At 32.4% G+C, this 26,600-nt stretch overlaps 1 protein-coding gene across 2 annotated transcripts in view; it reads left to right on the top strand.

The window, feature by feature from the left end:
• Kdm3 (Lysine demethylase 3) overlaps positions 1 to 26,600 on the top strand; it is a 1,124,787-nt gene that overhangs the window by 565,456 nt on the left and 532,731 nt on the right. The window lies entirely within an intron of this gene.

Below are 26,600 nucleotides of genomic sequence, written 5' to 3'. Positions count from 1 at the left end.
AACGGTATAATAAACATCGTACTTTATAAATAAATGTCGGCTAAACTCTTCATTTTTCTGAGAAAATATCAATAAATGTGAAGACCATTTACGGCTCTATGAACCGCAGAATATGTAGGAGAGATTTAGGGAGATTCTGTTTCTATCCGTGTACGAACTAATATTTCTGGATAGTTCATCGCAATAGCAACGCTAATCGTGTTATTTAATCTCTCTATAGATTTATATTTAAATGTTAAAGCAAACCGGCTCAAAATAAGATTAAAGTCCTGATAAGAAAGAATTTTATTTATTTTTTTTTTTTGGGGAGGGTAATGCAAAAACACTTTTGCATTACCATCACCCGCAAAGAATTTTATAAGTTAGAGGGAATCTAAACGTTAAAAGAAAAAGAAAAATATAAAAATTTTATTAATATTATGGAAGAGTTCGTGATCGCGCCAAAATAGAATTTAAAACAAAAAACACAGTTCCTTAAGGTATTTCTGTTCATATCGATCCAAATAAACATTTTGCCGAACGCCAGTACCTGTAACGCCGGCTCCACTCGTTTGGTAAGTCATTGATTATAAGGTTGTTTTATTCATCACCCAAATCACCACTAAAAATCTTATTTTAATTTTTTAACTTTAATTTAAGCGGTAAATTACCGCACACTAAACTTCTGTTTCTACTACAGTTTGTTTTTCTGCAGATTTAATCCAAACGAGCCCTGGTTTTCTGACGCAAAATACGGCTAGCGAATCTATATGTGACGTAACGGTTGATGTCAACCGTCGCAATTCATATTCATCGCAACATCTCTCGAATTCTGGACGCGAGGAATATCAAGTAGAACCATTCTTTTAAAAAATGAGAAATGCGTTTATATCTCGTACACGTTTCTGCTGCGGGAGCCGATCGTACGTGTAACAGAAAGGAAGGGAAAACCCACGAAAGGAAGTTTCCATGGAGCGGAGAACCCAAGATTCTCTCTTCTCAGCCGTTTATTTTAATTAATGTTGAGATCTTGTGGAAGTAGTCTCTGTATTTAATTTATAATCAGAGAAAGACCGTTATTTACTTCGAATAGGGAATCGATGTACTTCGTTTTAAGTTAAGTACACACAAGTTTACGTAATTTGAAAACCGTCTGTTAATATAAAAATAAAACTTGATCGATGAAGAATTTAATTAATTTCCATTTTTACGGCTGCTACCAGAAATAAATTTTTTTTGAATAGTATAAGGTTTAGGACGGCAATATTGTTATAATACGATAGCATATATCCTTGGGGAATTAATTTTCAATCGAACTGTATTTAATGTTAGAATTTACGTCGTTAAAATTTTATTCAAACGATACGGATATCGTCAGATGACAAACGTGTGGCCGACACACACAAAAGTGAAAAAATGCGGAGATGACCTAGTCGTAAAAACCTGGCCGTGCTGGATGTTATAACCGAGTATATTTACATTTTCTCTTCCGCTTTGTAGTTTTATGGACGTAAGCTTCGGTATAGATAAATTTTGTTTATTATCAAGCTAATATTATTTTATAGCTACCTCGTATACGCGTACAGCGTTTTCGTGTTTATGCGAACCCCGGATAGCCTGTATATGTTGGTATTCTGTGTGTAATTTTGAGTCGGTCTGCCGAACTCACCCGTAGCAGTGACAGCTCAGTTAAAACAGGTCGCATGCAATTCTATTTGTATTGTATTAACCGCATTGTTTTGTTATGCGTTGTATTCAAAATAAACTTCGCTGAGATTTTCCTATTTGTTATTTACAATAGACCTCCATAAACCGACCTTTAGGGAAAATGCACTTTTAATGTTTACAGTAGTTCCTGATGTTCATTCAAATGCGGTGTATAAATTCTGTTGAATTTACTTTTATATTTATTCGTTAAATTTACACGTAAGTTTACACTTTTATAAATATAGATCGTGTTATAGTTCCGTTTAATTTGTAGTTTTTACAACACAACTATGATAAAACCCGTAAAAAAGAAATCGATTCAAATACAACCCCTTCCTTTTACTTCACTAACGTTTGTTAAGGTTCCCTAATTCTAAAAACACTAAAACTTTAGTAAAAAATGTATGAATTATGCCGACGTGGTTGTCGGCCCCTGTTCAGTCGGGGGGCGGCTGTATTGTGAACATCATTACGCTTGGAGAAAGCAGCGATGACGAAGTACCCTAAATAATTTATGCCTAATCGTTAGGAAGACAGAATAAATCTAATTACTTAATTCCTGTCGGTATCTAATATAAAATAACTAAGAACAAATTTGGAAAAATACTTCTCTTAACCTTCAGTCATCTTAAGAAAGAGGGAATAAAAGTTTTTTTTGTGGGGGTTATATGTCATCTTTACGTAAGTAATAAATATACTCGAAAAAATTTTGAGGCAAAAGTTAAAGTATTTTCTAAATTTTTCTGTTGCTTTATGTCTCGATTGTTTTTTTTTTTTTTTAATGTAGACTGCAAAAAAAAATCATTAATACTTTTTAAGTGTATTTTATTTATTAATTATTTTAATCTTAATCAAATCGTTAAAAAAATGTAGTATAGTATTCAGTAAGTGTAGTGTAATGTTCAAAAAGAAATTATGTACGTTATTCTAGGATGATTTAACGTTCAGAGGCTCGGATTTAAACTACTGAACTAAAAGTAACAATTTTGGCTCGGTTCCAATACTGTGATAAATAAATCCAGATAGTTCTCTTTTTTTTATTTCGATCGATTTTAAGTAACGGTCCGTTTTATTTCTTGCTTAGGGTTCTAATTAACGATATTTAATCGGAGCTTTCTCTCCGGGTTATTAATTATATCTTGTATCTTATATATAGGTTATAGATTTTGCAGTTTATAGCTCCAGTATTCTTATATTTTTATGTTATCCTTCTAATCTTTGCAAAAACCAATTTTCTCGTTTGACAGGAGGATTTTAATTGAAACAATGCAAAAAAAAATGTTAGCGTAATTATTATTATTATTATTTAAAAAAAATTATAATGAGAAATTTATTTGTAGAATACAAATAAAAATTAAAATACGGTTATTTACTGCTTTTTTTATCTTAAGTTTACAGAAGTCGTAAAACAAATTTTATAATACGCTTTAGTCAATGACTCAGCAGTATCTGATCAGATTTTCTTCTTTCATATATTAAATTTTTTAATTTGTATTTTCCGCTAGAAAACCAAATTAAAGCCTGGAGGTATCAGCTTATTTATATAAAACTGTTTTACTCGAGCGACTGAAATTTAAATAAACGCAATTTTTTTCCTCTTTCTTTTTTTTGTAATTTCGTTTTTCATAATTATTTTTGGTATTTGCACTGGATATTACTTTAATGTAATCTAAGTTACGGGATTCTTCTCGGCAAGAAACGTACTTAAAAGTAACCGAAGTTCATATAGTTATAACTTCAGAGTTCATATTCTTAATTGTTCTGAAGGAAAAAGTAATATTTATTTTTCCTAAAATCTTGTTAATCTACGTTACCTAACCAACCGTCTTGGTGATATTCATCGGCATTTTCGTTAACTGTGTATGAGGTTCGTGTAATTATAATAATTATTTCGCATTATACGATACATATTAACATCAGAACGCCGGTTCAGAATCGACTTGATTACTCATCTATTCGTTAGCTTAATAAAACACTACATTATAAAAATAAATTGGAAAACAAGGTTTCGCTAAAACAAGCAGTTTACAGAAATTTTATTTAAACTTGATCGGCCATGCAGATTGTTAAATAATCATAATCGGTTCACATTGCTGATACGTACAAAATAAAAGAATAAATAAATAATTCAAATGCAAAAAAAAAATAATAATAATGAAAAATATTAACGATTAAGCAAATTGTACTAACGAAACATTATAAAAACGAGTAATTTTTATTTACTTACTTGTATGTAACTTATTCACTGCTTACTGATGATCGCCTAGAATTTCGAAATAGACATCTAGGTTTAAGTTGAAATAAAACTTTTGTAAACAGTTTTTTGTTTAAGAATTTATAATTTCAAAATTTAAGGTGTTCCTGGCAAACTGAAACGAAAAGAGAATGTACTCGATCGCCGAAACAAAGTGATTCTTTTCAGCTTTTATAAACGCGCGATTCCGTGGCGGTATACAAAAAGTTCATCCGATAATAACCGAAACTTTAACGAAGTAACACGGTATTAAACGAAAGATAACGAAGTTTACTTTCGTTCTTCGTATTTCCCGTTCATCGTCTGGCCATTGCTCGATATTAAAGTTACTCTGCCACAGTAAAATTTTGTTTTCTCCGCTTCTCGTTGAATGACTTTAGTAGGCTAGCGACTTCGTCATTATTGTTACCGGGTAGGATTTTTATTTATTTCTTCATGCGTTGCCGCTTCTTTAAAATTTGATAAAATAGCAAATTTTAAAAAGTTAAAAAACGAAAAGCTTATCTTAATATTACCTTTTTTTTTTCTTTCTTATCTTATCTTAATATTAACAGCCGGTCTTTAAATACACTACCTTGCTGCTTACGTATTTTTATCTGTTGTGTTCGAAATAAAATTATCTTGTATATCCTAATATTTTTAAGCGCGTATATCATTCTATAAGTAGAAAAATTCAAGGTTTTTAGTGCCAAATATACTTACGCAACGTTAATTTGATATGGCATTTGATCGAACCTAAAAGAAATAGATACGTTTACAATTTATTTATTATGTAAAGTAAAAGCGGTTTGAAATAAAAATATGTTGGTAATACAACAATACATTATATATTAGGCAATAAATATGTCAGATAATTCAACTAGTTTCTATAAAGGTTACATACAGGTGAAGGAACTGTTTGTTACTCTTTATGGCTTTCAATTAACGGTAAAAGTTTTTTTACATTATATATATATATATATCGTACTAGATTATTGCAGTTGTCGGATTCTACAAAGTATAGTAACCTACGTATAACAAACACGAGCATTCTCCACGCGATGCCTCCAGTCAAAACAAGACAAAAAAATTAAAACAAAGCAAAAAATAAACCTGTTTTTATTTTTATGGCAGTATTTGTAAAAAATTTTCGTCGGCCAGTTTTAATGGGCCTATTTTAACGTAGGGAAAAACAAACATTCAGTTGCTTCAAGCGACGGCCTTTTTTATTTTTATTTTTTGTATAATATTATTTCTTTCTGTTCACAGTAACGGATGATTCTTCAATAATATCTCTGAAAAAATGTGCGCATTTAAATTAAATAAACGACCTGTTTGCCTTCGGTATATAACACGTTAATAATATTTTTTAAATTCTTTTTTTTCTCCAAACGGTAGTAAAGTTGTAACCTGAACGTAATTTTTTATTTATGTGACTGTATATTTGTACATTTGATTAACAAATTTCATTATAAAGAAGAGGTTTTCAATTTCCTCCGAATGTATTTCATTTATTTTTTTTTTTTTTGTGTTCAACCTTTATTGTTTATTTTATGGAAAAATTAAAAAATTTTTTTACTGAAAAATGATATCGTTCGTATAGACGATTTGAAAATATTCTACATTTTTTCTCTTCATTATTAATTTTTAATATTATTATACAGTAATGATATTTTAATGTCACTCTGATATTCAAAATGTGCTTTCACGTAAAAATTCAATTAAATTAGTTTTAAAACTTCGGGTAAAAAATATATACCGTATATTCCTGCATTTCAGATATCATTATCTCGTATTCGATTTTTCTAATTTCTAACAAAAATCCGATTTTTTATTTGCTTTTGCCTCTGCGTTTTACGCAGAGGCAATTTTCGTTGTAGTCACATTTTTGTCGGTTATTTTTATTTTAAATAATAATAGGATACGAAGTAAAATTAAATATAATGATTTTTGTTTAAATTTCAACTTTGAAATCGGCTCTGAATTAAGGTTTAGTAAATACGTACTTTAATTTGACGATGAATTTTCTAAAATTGTAATTTAAAAAATTATGTCATGTGTTTTATTCTTAGCGCAAGTTTTTTTTTTAATTCGGTTTTAAACTAATCTTGTTTTTTTATTACAATTTTTAGACTTAAAATTCTTCCTCTTTAGTACTAAAACTTAAGTTGTCAACTTTATTATAACTTTTTTTTTTACTTTCATTGGAGAATCTGAAAAATTTATAATTCTTTTATACAATTTTCTAGCTTTCCTATTTACACCGGTTTTTTTTAAGACATTTTTTTTCTTCAATGCGTTCAGAACGGTTAGGAAATTTAGTCTAACTTAAAATTAAAAAGTGACTTTGTTAATTAAATTTCATTCTTTCGAACTCGTTATTTTCACTTACTTTTAACTGTCTACGCTGTGAAAATTTCTTCATTGTCAATAGGGATGCATTAAATACGGTTAAAAAGTACTTAAAATTATACAATTTGTTTTACGATCGTAGATTTTCCCTTCGAATTCTAAAATTTAAATAACTTCAATAACAGTGTACGTGTAAAGTATCAAATTATATATATAATTTTTAATTTTATTGATTTAATAAGATTTCGATAATTTTTATTATTTTTTAAAATATATACGTATTATACAGTGATATTATTATATAATATATGTTTACTTTTGCGTTTAGATAGGGCTATAGCTCTAGAAGGAAAATTTTGTAATCGGTCCAATTTGGATACGTGCGGTTTTCACCGGATCTTGATGTTTTGACACCTAAGGAACCCAAAAAACCGGATGGAAATTTTCCGGATGTTAATGTTCATATGTACGAGTGTTCCGGTACCTTTTATTTCCAGAACTACTGGACCGCTTTTGACCGTACTTGGTCAGATTATTGCTATGTATGACGGGTCATTAATGATGACATTAAATTTTCAGCTTAAAAGGTCAAGGGGTGAGGCTGTAGAACAAGGTCACCCTCAGTATCTCGTCATTTCGCCTAATTAAAATCATATTTTTCTTAGGCCCATTTGTTAACGATTAAAAAATAAGAAATATTTGCAAAAAAAATTTTTGCAAAATCGCACCGCACCCTCACCCAAAAAAATTCTGTTGTAGTCGTCTGCTATGTTGTACGTCACAGCTGAACCCGGTAGAAATAAATAAACGAATACTATTTAAAGTGTAAAAAAGTAACTCGGTCTGCCCGGCGTCGAGCTTGATCGTCCGGTTAACTCGGGATCCGGTTCGTTAAGTCGCGCGGTTATACCGGTCTGCCGACCGTACAAGTGAAATTTGTTCGTGTAAGTTGTGAAATTACATTATTTAGTTAGTGTCGACTGTCGCCGCTAGTATCGCCACACCCGCGCGAATTAAATAAGATATGCGTGTGCGCTTTAGTTAGAATTATTGAATTAAATAAACGGAAAAAAAATTATATTTAAATACGAGTAAAACGATAAATATTTTTAATTAAGTCGCGTGTGTAAGTCGTTCATCAGAAACAGTTGTACGACTTTCCCGGAACGAGGCTACATGCGGGGAAAGTTCTACAACTGTGTTGTCATTTTTTTTTTTTTTATAGAAATGAAAATCACCGGTATTTATTATGCTAAAGTTGGTATATAGCCAGACATTGAATAGTATTTATCATTTAAGTATTTTTGGCCTTTACTTGTCGAGTTCGATTTGAATATTATTCGAATCCAAAAATAATTTGACTTAAAAATTAGTCTCACAATGTAATCTCAAAATTAAAATAAAATTTTCATTATGTTTTCGAAAACTCTAAAAATTTTGTAATTCAGAAAATTTCAATTATTAGTCTTTTTACATCGAAAAGGGGATTATATCGTGAATATCGCCCTGTAATCGAGGTGTATTAATATAATACACTTTACCGGTCAGTCAGAACTGTTTTTATACCGTTCTACATTAACTCGCTCTTGGACTATGTATGTGAGATTCGCAGTTCGGAACCTATATATACAGCGTAGTTTACTTTTTTATGGATGTTACGCTTTATTGATCGACTTTAAATCGTTAATCGGTTAAAGGTTCTACTTTCTTCTGGATAAATAGGCTATATTTGCCTAAGGAATGCGGCCGGGATGAGCTCCCAAAACGTTAAATTGTTCTTCGGACGATGTTTCTTTGATAATGGAGTTCCTTCAAGGGTTCGGATCTTTTCACACCGACTTTCTATTCTCCTTAACCTTCATCCCTTCTTCGCCTTTATTTTTTTCCGAGTACAGATCTGATTCGTGCGAATAGGAGTACGGCAAGAGTGCTGTACTACCGTCGAGTTTGTTTAATTTGTACGTTAAAGATACGATAAGAAATGCCGTAAAAGAAAGCAAAGGAATCTGTAAAGGAGGAAGGAGAGTAAATCGTATAAAGGATCGCCGATGTATTCGATTTTTAAGGAATGAACCGCAGGATGTTTGGTAATCGGCTTAAAAAGTTAAAAGACGATACGATAAAATACGAACTGAAAATGAACGTTTGGAAAAATAAAGTAACGAAGGTAAGGGTCGGTAAGTCGATGAATGTATGCGATAAAAAAGAACACGAATGAGTTATTCAGTAAAGGTTCTTAAGAACCGTGTTAACAGAAGATTGTAAAAGTGAAAAAAAAAACAATCAAAAAAAAATCAATGTAAGAAAGTAGCATTTAACTGAAATGTATAGAGTTATAGAAGGGCGTTGTGAAATGTTATGTTTGGAATAACTTTTGTACGGGTGTGAAACACGGATGCTAAGAAAAAAGAAAGACTGAAGTATTTTGAAATGGGGCGTCGGAGGATGTTTGAGAAGATTAAATTTACTGAAAAAGTAAAAAACGAAGAAGTAATCGGAAGAGTTAACGAGAATAGAACCTCTATATTTTATGAAAGAAAAGGATCGATTGAAACAGCGCTGAAAGGATCAGTAAAAGGTGCAAAACAGAGAGGCCGATGAAAAGTAAAAATAATAGGTAATCTAAATGTTTGGCGGGAATAGAGTATGGAAATTGACACCGTACAACAAGTTTGCTTTAGGGTTAATAACCGTACGATGATGATTATAGGTCTGATCAAACGCACCTAACTCCATCACGCTGAGGATGCCGGAAGATCTATAGAAGAACTACGGACCGAGACGCTATCCAGAGACGTATTACTTTCGATATGTTTAATGAGTGAAGTGGCTCCGATGAAACCGGGTCTCCTGTCCCTTCTAACATGTCAAAAAAAGAATATATTTATTTAAGTTAAAAATATGTTTTAAACCGTGAGAAATTATAAAAAATTCTGTAATTTTAGTCCTTTTCATTATGTATTAATCTTCATATATAATGGCCGTTTTTACCAGCCGATACCTGTAACGAATAAAAAATGTAAGTGCCGCGTGCCAATTTTTTTATTTTATCGGAAGAAAGGATAATAACGTGTTTTATTTATTTTTTAACGCGCTTAAAAATACATTCCGGTTCGTTCTGTTGTTCTTATTTTGCGAATATATATAAAATTAAAATATTAAGAAATAAAAAGTATTCTTTCTTTACAAAATAATAGACACGATTATAGATGTAACACAGGCTATTTCTCTTACGAGTAATGTAACTACGATATAATATTAAAGAGGACGAGACGCGACGTTAGAATAACTCAGAAAATCGATCGGACCGGTTTTGTGATTCAAGAAAATGCGGTCTCGGTTGTACTGTTGTATTTGGAGAAGTAGACGTGCGGGTGGATAACTCTGACGGACGGATAAGGTACTTCGTGCGTGGAAAACCTGACCGGTGCAAAAATTTTGTTTCTTTTGAGTCGAAAGAAAGGGTTGTATGATGAGATAGGAAGGATGCAGTTAGCGGTTGTTTGTACTAGAGCTGAAGAATAGAATTTTTTCTTCTTTTTTGAGATTTTGCCTAATTTTCTCGTTCATTTTTTTTTCTACGACCGACCGGCAAGACGGCGACTGGATTCGCACGAAGGAAAAAGTTGTAAAGAGACCGTGTGGTGGGTAGTGTGTCTTTCCCTATCGTTGTAATCTAGCGTAGTCTATGTGGGGTTCTTCTCTGTGCCACGCCATTCCAGTGCGGAAACACTTTCCCCCTCTGGCTGACCTCGGCAGTCAATAGAGGTCGCATTCTTGTTTCATTGTCTTCCCTTTGCCGTGTAATCGGTCATCAAACTAATGACGCTTTTGCTTCTTTTTATTTTCGTTTTTTTTTGTTTTTTGTATTATCAACCGGGCGTCATATCCTGATGGATTAGTTATTCTGATTTTTTTTTAGTCTTTCTGATTCCGTTGTTCAACAAAAGCACCCGTTTCACCAGCCTTTATGTACGTCTACCTCTTCTACCCTTTTTTATACGCGTGTATATAATTCCTTCTATGTAGAATATGATTTTTTTAATACCTATACCTTTAATAATTTATTGAATTTTTGCTGACAGTTCTTTCGTTTTTCTAAGAAACCGTTTAAAATAATATCGCAAAGATTATAAATTAATAAAAAACAATTATAATATATTATAAATCAAATCGATAAAACATTTAGAAATGAGAATAGATATTTTTATTATGTTTAAAATTATTCTTTATTGAAAATTGAGAACACGGATTATTATAAACACGAAAAATCATTTGTTGGCCTAACGCGTATCATCATCATCATCATTAATCACCCCTTCCTAATTATCAACAGAAAAATCTGGGAATTCGAAATAGCACGATAGGGAGAAAGTAACAAACTATTTTCTCTGCTATTTGTTAATGCGTTAAAGGGGAGAACTATTGTTTTTACTGAAATATTTGGGTACTTCCTCGCCTTAGCGTTACGGGAATTGAAAAACTTGCGTAGATCAAACTGAATAAACCCTTTAAAAATGTTGCCAAAATGGTAAGATACTTCTCAGGCGTTTCAACCTGACCGGAAATATGTTCCTAATCGTAGTTTGTTGTCGAAACACTACTCAAAAACTTGCCTGATCATTCTTTAGTAGAGGTGTAAAATGGATCGAGAACCTTTGACGTATTCCGTACAATTCTTATTACGTTTGATGTAATATAATCGAACAAGATATTTACATAAAAAAATTGATTACTGTCGATTGAATTACGAAAGGGTGAGAATTGAAGAGTTGCCGATAGGAATCACTGAAATTCCGGAAAAGTTTCGGGGTCGGAAGCATTGCTTTGTCATAGATCCGACTGATGAGTCCGGTTTCTACGGCCGTATGGAAATGTGAAAAAAATTTCAAATTGTAAAAACTTATAATTTAATTTTTTAGGTTGAAAAAACATAATAAATTACCGTAAGAATAATTAAATTTAAATAAAATAATTCATTCATTAAATGGGCGTTAATAAAGAGGAACGGATAATTTTATTTTAGTCGACACTTAATCGCTGAGAAGGCCTCCCTTTATTTTATTTATTACTTTGCCGATTGTATAAGAGAAAGTATATACACTAATCAAGTCAGATTTTGCATTTCGAAGTTTTTGCTAATCTAAACGTTTCTAGCAATAAAACACAATTTTACCATCGGAAATTTTCAGATGACTTACGTACATAGTAGTATGTATATATGTTGGTCTGTTTTTTATTCATATCTCCAGACTGGATAGACCGACGTGAATGAAATTTGGCCGGATAAATTCTGTATATGAAAATTGATATTATTTCCTTTTGGTTACAACCGGTCAAGAAAGTGGGAGGATAGATCTTGCACGCGAAAAATTTACTGAAAGGGTAGGAAAAGTTTTCAACAACGTAATGCTCCTTAGATAGTTAAGATGCTTTTTGATGGAGTTTGATATTCAAAAGGATGGTGCCAAAATCCTTTCTTTTTTTCTTTTTGTCGTTTCTGAATTAAAAGTCATATTTTTGCAGTAATTAGATTCATTAGTTATGTATTTGGGCGATTTCAGGCAGGGACGGGGAATAATAAGCGTAAATTTTTTTTTACTTTTTCGTTAGTTATCGTTTTTCTTTTTAAATCTTCAGAAGGTTGCAAAAAAATAGCAAAAAATTGCAATAAAATTTTTATTAAACCGATTTTTATTAAATTTTGTACGGTGACTACTAAATATGGATCGTAGATGCCATTTAATTTTGGTTACAGTTACAGGATGGGAAGATGCCGAGCCGTTCTCAAAATTTTACTGCGTAGGATAACTTTTTTACTCAATTCTTTACTTGCGTAGAAAACATAAATAATTACATAATGTTCCAATTAATTTTCCACCAATTAAACTTCTATAGACCTAAGGCCTTTTAAACTCACCATTTTTTTTTTCTTTTTACTGTGCCGACTTTTTTAAAACCGTTTTAGATAAGAAATGGCTAATTAATTATATTTCCGCTATTTTAACTTATACAGAACTCCTGTTATTCTTTAATTCCGTTGAATTTTAAGTTCTAACTGATCTAAAGCGAACGGGGAATAAAGGACTTCAATTCATTCTCTAAGTTTTAATTTATCATCAGCAGTTTTACTTAGATACTTTTTTTATAAATATATATGAAAAATATTTAATTCCGAAGAATTTCAGAACGAATAAGCGAAGGAAAACACCGTTAGAGTAGAAGCATTAGATTGAAAACATGAATATAGGAGCAAATTTTTCCTGTCGATCAGACCGGCTGGAAAAGGTCCCTAATCGTGCCTCGATTAACATACTAAAAGTCGAGAGACTCAGTACCGTTCTGACATTTGTTGAAATTTGAGATATCCGGGTATATAGTAAAATGTCCCACTTTATATCGATGTAAATGTGTCGTAACCGTTTTTCGATTGTAACTTAGTTAAATATCGAATTTATCGAAAAATGTTACAAACAAAAGTTGTAGAACGAAAGATTTTACAGAAAAACCTTCTAGTAGTTCATAAGATACGTTGTTCATAACGTGATAATGATGTCTTACAAAAAAAATCTCGTTTTTTGTCTCGATTAATTTTTTTTTTTTTTAATAATGAATTCGAAGGTTTAACATAAAAATCTGTTTTTGATAACTTTTTACAAACATTTATTTATGTTGCTGTTATCGCTGCTTGGTATGCGCTGACATATTTTTAAAATATTACGCCCACAAAATTCAGTCAAAAATTAAAATTTACTTAAAACTGATGTTACCATCTAAAACTAAATATTTTTCCCTATTGCTATTGTTTAATATTTAATTTCGGAAAATTTTAATTTTTTAAGTTTGTTTGTTTTTTGTACTTACTGAAAGTCCCAAAATACGTTTTTTGAAGTATAATGATTTTAAAATTACTAATATTTAAAAAACGACAATATATTTTGCTACAAAACTTATTACATTCGTAAATAATCACTTGTATTCGCATTGTTTTTTGTTTTTTTTTTTTTAATTTTTGGATTTCATTTTTATTTGGAGTCCTTTGATAAACAAATCTGAAAATACTTCGACCTGATAACATTGCACTATAATATGTTATTCCTAAATTCATTAAATAATATATATGTATATATAATATACATTCCTAAATGTACAAATCCTTTTAAATTTACCAAAAGTTGTTCCTTTAGTTATCGATTATTGGTTTGCTTGGCGTTTCTCCCGCCACCATTCGGTTGCCCTAAAGCATAAGACCGAGTGTCTGCCACAAACGGCTACGGAGCCTCCAACAGTTTAGCGACCGATAACCTAACATAGATCCTAGAGCTTACCTAACAGCTTGATAGTTATCGATTATAGATGACTTTTTGATTTTTTGCATCGTCTATCGTAGATCAAAAGTTACAGGTGTTTGTTTATCGGCACCTCAATATGAGGTGCCGCCGGCTACCTCTTATCTTAGCATAGACAGTATATATAGAGTGCTATTGTTTATTGCGCTAGCTCGTTTATTTATTATCTGATCGTAACGTGTCTGTTAACCTTTTTGTGTAGAATTTTCCGCTCTACATTTTTAATAAGAATGATTTTTTTCTGTAAAATTGCTATTTAACGACCTACAGCCCAACGGTGAAAAAAAAACATGGTTTTTAATTTTTATTATAAATGTCGGAATGGTAGTGAGGGTCTCGACTTTTAGTATGTTAATTGAGGCACGCTTAGGAACCTTTACCAGCTGGTCTGATGGACAGGAACGTTTTGCCACGATATTCAGGTTTTGAATCTAATTCTCCTACTCTGTATAATCGAAAGATTATTGCGGATGTTATCCTTTTAACGAGGATGTTTAAGTAATAAACGACATTTGAAACGAAATAATTGCACGTTTAAAAAAAATTAATTTGAATTCTCTTATTGCATCTTGGGATTTTGTCGGTAAATAATCTCGTCGAGGAATAATGGGAAAAAGTTATTTTCTTCTATCGTTAAAATAAACGTGTTAGTGACTGTTTAAATCAGATTAAATTGAAGAAATGGTTAATCCTGAAGCGGAAATCGCTAACGAAATTGTAACAAAATGGACTAACGACGAAATCTCGTTAATGAATTACGAAAAGGAGTAGACGAAATATTAATGATGATGATTTGATGAAAATTACTTAAAAAGGACATTCAAATTCAGTAATAAAAGAAGACAATGTGAGCTTTTTTTAACTGTGAAAAGAAAGTATCGAAAAATCGTTAAAAAAATAATCGGTATTTAGACTAATTAACGATGTCAACGTAAATAAATAAAATCTGATATTTTGTTCAGCGATAATAAAATACGTATAAACATTCAATATCTTGAAATCAGAAATTATTGCATTTTTAGTGTATCAGGAATTTATTTATTTCCACTATAATTCTTAATCATTCGTTCCTATAATTATAAAACTTCCCGTAATCAATATTTTCTCCCGATCCGAACAAGTGTACTTTAAATTACGTCGGTTTTTTGGAAGTATACCGCTCACAAAATTATTAACCGTTCCTGTTCACGGTCAAAAATATGTTAACTATTTATTAGTCGATTAAATAGATTATTAAATATCACTTTTTTTTTACACGTCTTTATTTTTCGTTCAGTACCTCGATCGTTTCTGTTGTTAGCTACGTATATGACGTGAGGTGTACCAAATTGTGAAAATTTCATACCAATGTATTCTTTAAAATATACGTAGTGAAATAGTTTCTCGTTATCGTTCCATACTTTTATTATAAATAAATAAGTGTTTTGCCGAACTGATTTTGTAATATTATGTTATAAACGTTAAACAAGTATTTTATTAATAAGACACGTTAGATTAAAAAATATAAAACTTCGGAATATATATATAGTCCATCCATTTAATATGTAATTTTGTAAAATAATGGATGTACAATTTCTTATATATATATATATATATATATATACATATACACACACACATATATACCTTTTTCAAAATAATTCCTTATAATTATGTTTTAAAGGTTATAAAGAATATGCTAAAGTAACAGTTTATGCTCAAGAATTGCTAAAAATTTCATTTTAAATTAAAAAGTTCTGGTTTTGTATTCATTCGTTGGGATAAAAATGATAAAAAGACGGCTGAAACTCATTCCGTCTAAAGCAAATTGTCGTATAAAGTATCATATTTTCTTACGTTTTCCTGGTGTAAACGTATAAATAAATAAATAATATATATTTATATATTCCCCGTATTGAAAATAGGTACAGAATCGTTAATAGTATTTCATTAATAGAATGACCTCGTGTGGTATTTTCTCTCATTCGTAACGGTCGCTAAGGAGTATTGCTCGTTATGAATTATTTTGTATTCGTTATTTGCGGTATTCATCTTTATCTTGACTATATCCTTGGGTAGGAATCTAGCTAAACGGGTTGTAATTCGATTGGACACTTTCACGTTCTAAGCAATTATGAAGATAAACGAAGATTTTCTTAAATAAAACGTAAATATCTTAAAATAATTTAAGATATTTACGGGGGAAGGATCAGGCAGTACCCTTGACTCCCCGGCACGGCTTTGTGAGGCGGCTGAACGGGAAAACCCCAACAGGATCACTGATCCGGGGCACGGCCAACCGCCTCACCGCCCGCACCTTGTGAGATCTTGTCTGGTGACTCCTTACGTATGGAAATTTTTAGTTCCTACATTCTGTGGTAGAGGATCCATATAAAAACCCTCATCCTTGTGAGCCTTCGTCTTCGCAAGCGAAGCGAAGTAAGAGGGTCGAGTTTACCGATGTAAAGACGGGTCGAACTAAGTTTTGACTGGAGTGTGGTGGATAGATTCAAAACTATTTGGTGATCAAGAAAAAAGTAGATTTTTCGACGGTTAGTCCTTTCGTGATGAAAGGAAGCTGCAGAAGGGCCTGTAAGAAGGAAACACGAAAAACCGGTATTGGACTATTCGTAGAAACAGGTAACTATTCGCAATCGTTACGGCTACTTAAAGCCCACAACAAGATTGGAATCGTGGACGTTGAGGTTGCGTCGCACGGTACGCTAAACATGTCAAACGTGGTCGTGTGAAGGGACTCCACAAAAGAGGAAATAGTAAAGGAACTTCATGTCCAAGGAGTTGTTGCGTGTCGACGATTAAACACACGACGCAAAGAAGAAGTTCATCGTCTACTTCGCATGTCCTGACTTTCAAAAAAATTAAGAATCCAGAGAAAATAAAGGCTGGATTACAGAATGGAAGTACATCCGTTTATCTCGACGCCTTTGCCGTTCTTTAGATGTCACAGTTGCGGACACACAACGGCACGTTGTACGAGGAAACAAATATATCTTTGTGGTGAGCTATTGCATTACGGTGATCCATGCAGGGATTCATCTGTCTACGTCAATTGTAGTGGGTAACTCTCTGCGAGATCTCGGATTTGTCTTATCCATAGGGAACAAGTAACCGTTCAAGAGATTAAGATTACCAAAAGCCAACTACTTTGAAGCTAGGAAATTTTTTCTCGGCAAAATGCCAAAGGTTGAGTCTTACCCAGAGGTTGCTGCAGCTTCCTCTAAACCAAAGGACGTGGCCTCTGAACCGGCACCAGTTCTAGCTAGTGTGGACGAACGTATCGTCGATGAAAAATTGAAGAATCGACCGTCCAGAGAAAGCGTCTCAAAACCGACGCAGAAGAAAGCAGCTGTTTCCAAAGTAAAGAGTTCTGTACAACCTAGTAATGAGCCGTGAACCGGTCGGAAGAAGAACGAAAATGATGTTAAAACACAGAAGAAGCCTGAACTTACAGCGCTGCAGACTTAGAGAAAATGTCCATTCAGGGAATCTGAAAAGAATAAGTCGTTGTAAAGATTGAAAAGAGTTTGGAAAAGCAACAGTGGAGCCCTCGAAAGCACAGAGGCCTTTAAATGAGAGGGCGAACATTTAAGCCGCCCCATACATTTTAGCGGGGAGTGCATAAAGTCTCGATTTGATGCATTGTTCATCGTACCGTCTGGGCCGGTATCATCCGATGCCCCGGCAGCAAAACATCCACCGTGCGGAGAATCGGAAGATTCCATCTTTGAGGCCTCGGACAACCTAGAATCAGATATGGAGGCCGACAGGAGAATGGAGAAAGAAGTAAAAAGGGATGGCCTAAGGGTAAACCTTAGTCTCGGATTTAATTAGTTTTATAAGTTTTTGACGAATTCCCATTAAGGATGATTTTTTAAGAATCGCGGACATATTTTACCCCCGTTTTGATAAATACGACAATGTTTCTTTAGAAATAGATGTATGTTTTTTAAGCGGTAAGGGTTTTAAAAAAAAGTGGCAAATGTTTTAATGTCCTACGACAAGACTTTTTCTGGATAATCTGTGTTGACTAAACTAATCTTCTGACTAGGTCGCTTGCTATTTAACCTGGGCGGGAAAGAACTTTTTTTTTCTTTTGTTACGAAAGGGCTGATGATCATAGCAGTCGATCCCCGTAAACCCGCAGAAAAAAAATTAGCAGAAGCACAAGCAGAAGGAGAAAAAGAAGAAATGTTTTTACGTATATGATTTGTTACCGTTATTAATTTATTTGGTTTATTATTTTTTTGTTCGTAATTTCTGTTTAGTTCGTTGTTTTTTCGAGTGTTTTTTTAACTTAACAAATGTTGAACAAAACAATCGGCGGATGCGATTAACAAAATTTGACTTTCATAAGAACATTCCCATGGAATTGGTCTGTAACTAATTTAAACTAATTAATCGTTAAAGAAAATAAAGTAATAATATAAGCAGAAGGAAGAATGTAATGGTAAAAATGTAAATTAAATAAAAATTTAACGGATTTCCTTATTTAACTTAATTTTTCTTTCGTGTACGTTTTGTGACTAGTCACTATTTTAACCCGTAGATGTACACTCTACAGTATTTGGCCTATCACGCGTAACGGTAGTACAGTTTTCCTCGGAATATCTTTTTTCGTTGAAATTTAAATCCGCGTAGGTCAGTTATGAATAGTATATTCGACCCGCAACAAGGTAAAATCATTTAAATTCATCGCCTTAAGGCAGGAAGAATAAGAACGGAAGGTAGGGTCATCGAGATTTCTTCCGATTATTATCTGCTGCAGAATCAGAATAACACATCCATCAATTCTTAACAATTATAATTATGTCCTGCGCTTGGTTTTTAATTAAATACTCCTCCTGAGATTAGGCCTGAAGATATAAACAACAAATTTGATTTTCATCTATATACCCGTAAATAATTCTAGCGTTTTAACACTTGATTTGAAATCGTGCCAAATTGTTATCGTATCTATATTATTCAACATCCTCTTTAGTCGGTCGCTTGTGTTCTCCCGTAGGTTTACTTATACGATATCTTTTAAGCATCTAAGCGAATGAAGTTTAAGGGATTAAATTTTTTTTTTTGTTTTTCATGTTTATTTCCTCCAAAATTTTCTGGACTTGAGTAGAAAGTTGCATTTCCTGACCAAAAATAAGCACAAAAGAAAACAGTATAAATAAATTATCGACCCGTTTAATAATCGGTTATAATAATATAACATCGATACTGCTGCTACATTAATATTTTTTTTTTGCTAAAATTTCAATAACGCAACACCTTTTCGATAAATTTTCCGATCTCCGTGATTGATTTCGTAGCGTCTCGACATTTCGTGCGGAGGTCCGGGGTTCGAATTCCTGTCAGGCGTAACATCTTTTCATACGCCATCAATTTCCACCGGGCTGATGACCGTAGTTGATGTCCCCGCTCTATCATAAAAAAAAAAAACAAAAAAAAAACGGAATAATTATTATTTTAATCTTTGAAAACAGAAAAATGGAATATATATTTTATACATATATAATATTAATTTATTTTTAACATTTTATATATATATTTATGCATAACTTCAGTTGTATGGTTTAAAATATTGGAACAATGAATACGAGTGTTAATTAAATATCCTGTAATCCGTGTATGCCATTTTGAAATTAGATGTGCAAATATTGATTAAAATAAATTAAATATTTTACATTCCATTATTAATAAAATGTTTCAACTAAACTCCACTCCATTCTAATATTTACGTACTTTATGTGTGTGTGTGTATGGGCGCGCGCGCGATAAAACGCGGACGCGCGTTTTATAACACAGGCTATTTATCAATGTATATTTATTTTTCCATTTATCTGTTACGTAGTAAAATTATACGACTGAATATCAGTGTTGAAATGGGATTTAATGCCTGATTTTATTCATTTTAACTAGAAATGCTACCCTTCATTGTAAGTTTTAACCTGAAATTCTCGTAACCCTATTCAAAACTTTTCTTAGAAATTCGACTCCATTAAATCTCTTTTCCTTTACTTTATCCTTTTACTGTTCGAAAAGTTTCTGTAACCTAGTTTTATTTTTTGGTAAATATAGTTTATTCAATTTTATTTAACACACTTTACTTGTGTATTTTTTCTCTTTCTCTTTTTTTCATTTCATTTTTAAAATGGACTAGTCTTAATGTCTTAATGCATAAAGGGAGATTTTTTATATCTATTCGATTAACGACTAATATTTTATTTATTTATTTTTTTTAATCGTTTTAAGGATGAGTAATTATCAGGTCATTGAAAGCGATCGAACTCAAAACTAATTCATGATGATTTCAGACAAATCCATTTCTTATTTAATTTTTATTTACTTTGTTTAATCGTGATTATTTGCTTACTTCTTTTTATAGTATACATCTAATGAGAGTTATTATTAAGAAGAGTTGATCGGATTGAATTGAAAGCTTTTTTACGCGTTTTTCCATTAAAGTACATAATAATAAAAGTAGAACTTCTTTAGTCTACGAATATCAAACAAATAAACCGGTACATAATATTTAAATAGAAAATTTAGGTTTTTTTTTAATAAAAATAAAAATAATATTAAAAATGTCGTATAGTTTGGTAGAATCTTTTCTTTTTTAAATCGTGATGTATTGAGTTATAGCGTTTATTCGGTGTCATCTAGTTATCCTTGAATACAGGTTGCTTATTGTCGAGTGCATTTATGTTTCTGCGGTGTTCGGTTAAATAACTCGACAAAAAAGTTTTTACCGTTTTAAAATTTAGAATTTGATACTCGCACTTTTATGTTAATTTTTGATCTGTATGCGCATACGGAACTATCTCTAACTTAGGTTATTTACCGATCGGTGTCAATTTAATGAATTAAATAGCCGATTGGAACAATATACGCGCGCGTGTCGTGTGCTTATACTATTTTATACTCTATCTACCTATCGCTCATTCCTATATATATATTTTTTTTAAATTATTTCTCCAAAAGGAAAACGTTATTCCTGTTTTGTTATTGCAAAATGCAGATTTATTAGATTACTTGTGGGTTACATACATAAACAGTAAGAGGTAATCTTTTTCACGACCCAGACACGACCGTTTGATTCTTAATGTTATTGCTCTCCGTTATTCAAAGTAAGATAGAACCGGAGAAGAGAGTTTAAAGGAATTATTACCAGAAAGCAGTAATTTTTCCTCTTTCCAAAAGTACGTATTTCTTGGATAATGATTTGATACCGTTAGCCTTGAAAAAATAAAAAATAAATATCAAACAAATCGTTTGAATAAATGTATTGAACTTAGTTTGATAAAGATTTTGTTGGGTCATACAGTCGTTCACTTCTACACCCTCTCCTGCTCTGCAGTCTGATTTCTTAGGATTAATTTCTATATCTTTTACCATCAGTTATCTGTTTCATGTTTTTTACTCGTTCTTTTTTCTCTCTCTTTAAACGTTTTTCTAGAACCGAATTCACCGATCTTGGACGCGTTTATACTCGTATGTTGTACCTCCTTTTTACGGTTTGTAAGATTTTGGTACAAACTTCTCTGATTTACGTTTGGTTTTCAAATCTTTTCGTTTTATAACTATCCTCTCGCCTAATTTTCTACATTTTTTCCAGTAAACCGCATTTAATTGTATTCGATATGTCGTCGCTGAAAAAATTTTTTTCGTGACTCGTACATCTGTATTTAATAGCAAATATGCTTTCTGCAAACTTTCTCTTACTCGTTACGTCGGTCTGCTTTTACACCTTCCGTACTTTGTTCGTTCTTTGGTATTTTAATACCTAAATAACGAATACTTCCAACGCGTGGTATACTGTGTTCTTGATTCTTACTACAGTGACCCGTATAAAAACAAAGAAAACCGCCGTTATCCTTTTAGTAGAAGGTAGTTTATGTATATGAACTGCCCCACCGCTCTCAGAAATCGATTGTCCGTCATCTGGTGCTCCCCCGATGCATTAAATTTGCCCTGGTGACCGAAACGACCTAACCGGTCTTCTCCTTAAGTTTCAACGGTGAAAATAATTTATTACGAACGGGATTTGTTTTTATTCTTGTGGCGCATTTCATTTCGAGTTCTGGAATTTTTTCTCCGTTAACTATACAAAAATACCCGATTCTAAAAAGATATATTGAATTCAGAGAAAAAATTTTAATTCCGTTGAAAGTAAGGAAATAAAAGATTCATGACGATGTCGTTTAATAAGTAGTAATTTATATAAAAACCGTCTAGCCGTGACCGATCACCGATAAGTCAATAATGCATTCTCTTATCGATTGAAACTGATATCCCAAGGTCTACCATTTATTATTGCACAAAAACGTTAAACTTCGACCTATTCGAATTCAAATTACCCGTCGGTTTTTTATATAGGATACTCTGAATTTATATCCATTACCTAAATTTTTGTCGCGTTTCGTTAATTTTATGTTATCCTTGTCTACCGTGAAATTGAATTTTTCTATAAAAAATAAATTTAATTCTAATTCTCCCAAATTATCATCGAAGAGTATATTCACCTTTTTTGGTAAAAACGATTCGATCTTTTTTCCTTTAATCTCGTTATCGCTTCCGTGTTCAAAGCAGAAAGAAAAGCGACCGGGGTAGTCTATGAACTTAACATCATCTTATATTCAGCATGTATTTGCGTACTACATTTTTAAAAGAAAATATATTTCCGTTTGATATTTAAAACGATTAGATATGCGTTTTCAAAATATCATTACCCAAACTTGTTTGCGTGTAAGTGAATAAAGTAAAAAAAAAAAAAGTATAAAAAACCGCCTCGCATAATTAGGTTAATTTGCCCGAAGGTTACAAATAAATTTTTTACATCCTTGTGTGTCGTGAAGCGTTCATTGCGATAACTTTGATTTTGTACCGATTCAGATTTAACAGGCTCGATAAACGTAAGACGTAATTTTCGTGATTCTGTTCGGTTTTTAGAAACCATCTCGTTTCATTTTTACTACAGTTAGAATCTGTTCGACGTATCTTCATATGCGTTATTGTACTTTATCGATTTTTGTTGTCGGAATTAATTTTTTATGAGATTTTTGGGAGAATAAAGCGTCGTTGAAGAAAACGTGTTTTTAATTTTAAATAGAATACGTACAAAATTTTTCTGTTAATTCTTATTAAATTTAAGGTGATTATTATTACGCACGCTGTTCTGTTCGACTACGCAGCGATGAGAAATTCATTACGCTTAACTACGAGCGGACGATAGGTTAAATTTTCTATGTACATATTATTATTATATATGTGCATTAAGTCGCTAGATACAGGGTGTCCCATATAAAACGCAACCCATCAATCAATCATCCATGAAATTTCAAAAGTCAAGCTTACTCCCCTACTCGTAACTGAAATGGACTCGTCCAACATCTGAACATCGCGGCGACGCAGTAGAACACTACCGATAGTAACAACAACGCAATCATAACGTTCAGTGTATTGCTAGAGACAAGACGGTGCTTTCGCTAGAACGTGTTTTCATTCTCGAGTCGTACTTCAGTACGAAATCAGCGGTTGCAGTGCAAGATTTGTTTCGCCATAAGTACCCGGATAAACCAGCTCCTAACAAAACATCAGTATTAAGGTCGGTCGCAAAATTTAGAGAGACCGGTTCTGTTAATAACAACGAACACAAAAGATCTGCGTCAGTGTTGAATAGAGATACAGAACACAAAATCCCCCGTTTATCACGAAAAACAATTACACCCGCAGATGTTGGGCGTGTGGTGCGCGATATCGCGGAAGAAAATAATCGTTCCTATTTTTTTCGAGTACACCATTAATGCAGAACGATATCAGGATATTTTATTTCAGTTGATCACACTCTTGGAAGAGGAAGACAGACACTGCCGGCTACAACATGGCGGTGCGACATCGCAATACGCAGGTTCTGATTTCGTCGAGGAATTCTTTGGTAATCGTGTTATCGGTCGAGGCTTGTGGCCACCAAGGTCTCCAGATTTGACTGCGGCGGATTTTTTTCTACGGAGTTACCTCAAAGAAAAAGCCTACAGTGACAAACCACGAACACTTGAACGATTGAAAGTCAATATTGAACAAGCCGTATTAAATATCCGGCCACAAACTTTGAAAAAAGTTGCAAGAAACGCTGTAAAAAGAATTGAAGCTTGTATTCAAGAAGATGGCGGCCACTTCCAACATTTACTCTAAATGTAAGGTAATGCATGGTAATAATAAAAATTACATTTACTTTTACACATGCCTTTTTATTATTTCATTACCTACCAATATATGGTTGGGTTGCGTTTTATATGGTACACCCTGTAATTAATAACCGTTGTGTAATATGTATAACGTCAAGAATGAAAGTCGACGGTTAAGTTTAAGGGGGTTGTGCGGTGGTATAGAAGTAAAATGTGGAAAACGCTAAGAAAAGATAGTTGTCATGGCGACGTTAGCGCAATAAGATAAATCTTTTTCTTCATAACGTACACTTCTTTCCAGTTTTTCCATATAAATTTTTTTTCTGCTGTTACCTTTAGTTTTTAGTATTTCTTTTTTCCGTCTTTTTACTAAGGCGCTTTCATTTATTTATTCTGTCGTCTTATTTCCGTTTCCGGAATTTCATTGTAAAAAAAAGAATAATTCTTAATAACTTCATATATAGTATATCATGCATACTGTATAAGAAAGTAAATGAAAATCTCTTTTGTAAAGTTATTTATATAACGTTATAATATTTTTTTTTCTTATAGCAAATTGTTATGTTACTTCAAACTCGGTAATTAATAATAATAAAAAAATTATAATTTCTCATTAAAATATGAAGATATTTTTATGGATTCTTATCGATTTATAAGAGGTTAGAATAACCTTTATATTATAAAATATCCTAACGTACTTTTTAAATTAAGTTTAATGTAAGGATTTCCAGTTTTTTAGTTAAATCGGACCGCTTATATTGCTAATACGTGTATCGTAATATGTAGTTGTTATTGATTTTAAACTTACTTTTTATCGCTTTTAAACGATAACACGCATAAAGATTTAAAGGATAAAAACTGTCGATTTTAACTGTTTTCTTGAAATAAATTTGAAACGGTCTGAAGTGAGGATTTGATTACGGTAAGGAAAAGTTGAGCGTATCTTAAGAATCTTTAGCGATCTATTTTTATCCGTTCGGGCAGATCCCCGTTTCACGGTCGATTAAAAGACCAAGAAGGTATAAAATGGACTGAAGAAATTCAAGTCATTTAAACGATTGAATATAAAAAATGTACGTTTGGCCGCATGAATACTTTAATAAATAAAACATTACGCTTTAGATAATTTCATCGTTTTCTTTTTTTTAGGATACAGAATTCATCGATGTAAATATTGAATTCAGTACCTGATGAACAATCATCTATCCTGGAAATTACAACTTCGTTTTTTTCTAAAAAAAAAACTATGTTTGTTCTTTTAATTTTTGTCTCTACAGAATGATTGCGTTTCTTGTTAATTAAGATTTTAAAACAGAATTAGTCATTATATACGAGTATATATATTTGAGTGAGGGGGGATTTCCGCGCGCGCATGTATAGTTATGTTCGTGGATGAGAGCACGAATGTATGTGTGATTTGAGGGAGAAATGTTGTAATGCTCATAAATAAGCGTTTAAAAGTACTAGTTACAGATGTGTTATCTTAAGGGGTTTGCAACAGAGATAAGATAAAACGGTTGTGTGCGTGTGTGTGTGTCTGTTGTGTGTTTGGACAAGGCTTTGCAATTTAAGCCGTATTACCGCAGTTTGAAATCTGGAGATCATACACCCTCTTTCACATATGATCTCCGTAACGTTTTATCCTTTCCTTTCCTTTTCTTTCTTTCTCTCTTATACGTATTACCTCGTTCTCCCCCCCCCCCCATCGTTCGTCCGGAGTCGTTTCATTTTGTTCGTATATTCAGCCTTTTAAACCGCATCTCTCTTGCTTTTCCTTTCTCAAAACCAGCCCGATACTAATTCGCTCTTGATGTATTTCTCCCCCGTCTACTCGCGTTATTTATCCTTCCTCCTCCGTTCCCTTTTTTTACACTATGCATAAGCTTTGTTCTCGTAACCTCAACCTGCAGTCCTTTCGCTGTATTGTAACATCATCCTTTTGTTGAAAAACGCGCGCGCCAGCTCGCACACTCCCAAAATTTAGATTAATTTAACTTTAATCGTGTTTAATTTCGTTTGCTTTTGACTATATTTTCTTCTCGTAATATTCATAAAACAGAACCGTTCGATCGATTTCAGTTATCGAATAGACATTACAGTCTATTATCGAATAGATACAGTCGATACGGTTTCAGGATTTTTCTCTTTTTAAGTCTTTTTTCTTCTAACTCGTATATATTTGAGCGTACGATACGCATAAGTAAACAAGTTGTTTTATGAAAATTATACATCGCTTAAATTTATGAAAACGAAATGAATAATTGAATGGTAATACCGTTATTTAATAAATATATTTTGTAATGTAAAATTAAAGACGGCTTCAACGTTTTTATAATCGAATCGTTTGCTATAATCGTTCTTTCAGAAAATTTTATTTTTCCTTCTTGATTATTATATAAACTATTTTGTTTTTTTCGTAGCAGGCAAGAAGAAATTTTTAAAACTATAATCTCAAAACACTTTTCAATATAGTAGTTAATAGTATTGCGTTATTAAGAATCGATAGGTCTGGATTTACCCGCAAAGCGCTTAGGCCCAGAGATTAGACACGAGTTTTTTTCAGTCATTAAGCACAAGGAAACGGTTGAACGATGTTAAAGGGACGGCCTAGTAATAGAGGAACCAGGATTTAATACTAACCGCCTTTCTGTAATATCTCAAGATCCCTCGGCGATGAACAAACATCCCTCGTAGGATCCCCCGGTGGATCGAGTTATCTTTACCGATTTATCTGTGTCGATGTTCACATCGAATTACACCGCTTTATTTACGAAGAAAGGAAAATTTGGTTTTTCTACAGCC

This window comes from Lycorma delicatula, chromosome 5 (assembly GCF_047948215.1).
Source record: "Lycorma delicatula isolate Av1 chromosome 5, ASM4794821v1, whole genome shotgun sequence".
NCBI classification, from domain to species: Eukaryota; Metazoa; Arthropoda; class Insecta; order Hemiptera; family Fulgoridae; genus Lycorma; species Lycorma delicatula.
The sequence above is the reverse complement of the archived record's forward strand: the minus strand, read 5'-3'. Positions and strand labels throughout refer to the sequence as shown.